Raw genomic sequence first — 540 nt, 5'->3', positions numbered from 1 at the left:
AACAACAACAACAACAATTTTCAGACTATATGATCCTATACATAGAAAACTCCAAAAACTCAGTAAAAAAGCTACTAGACCTCATTGGAAGATTCAGCAAAGTGGCAGGGTATAAGATCAGCACCCCAAAATCAGTTGTATTCCTCTATACCAATAATGACAGTGCTGAAAGGACATTAGGAAAGCAATACCATTTACAACAGCTGCCCAAAGGATGAAATATCTAGGAATAAATGTAACCAGATAAACAAAGGATTTGTACAAAGAAAACTACAAAACACTACTACAAGAAACCAAAAGAGACCTACAAAAATGGAAGAACGTTTCATGCTCCTGGATAGGAAGACTTAACATTGTGAAAATGTTGATACTGCCCAAAGCAATTTACACATATAATGCAATCCCAATCCAGATTCTAATGACATTCTTCAAAGAGATGGAATGTGGCATCAGTACTGCAGGAAGATTTAGCTACTTGTGAGATGCAGATGATGCAACCTTGTTTGCTGGAAGGAAAGAGAACTTAAAATAAGTACTGAA

The sequence above is a fragment of the Chrysochloris asiatica genome, unplaced genomic scaffold (assembly GCF_000296735.1).
Source record: "Chrysochloris asiatica unplaced genomic scaffold, ChrAsi1.0 scaffold00017, whole genome shotgun sequence".
In the NCBI taxonomy this organism is placed as follows: domain Eukaryota; kingdom Metazoa; phylum Chordata; class Mammalia; order Afrosoricida; family Chrysochloridae; genus Chrysochloris; species Chrysochloris asiatica.
The sequence above is the reverse complement of the archived record's forward strand: the minus strand, read 5'-3'. Positions refer to the sequence as shown.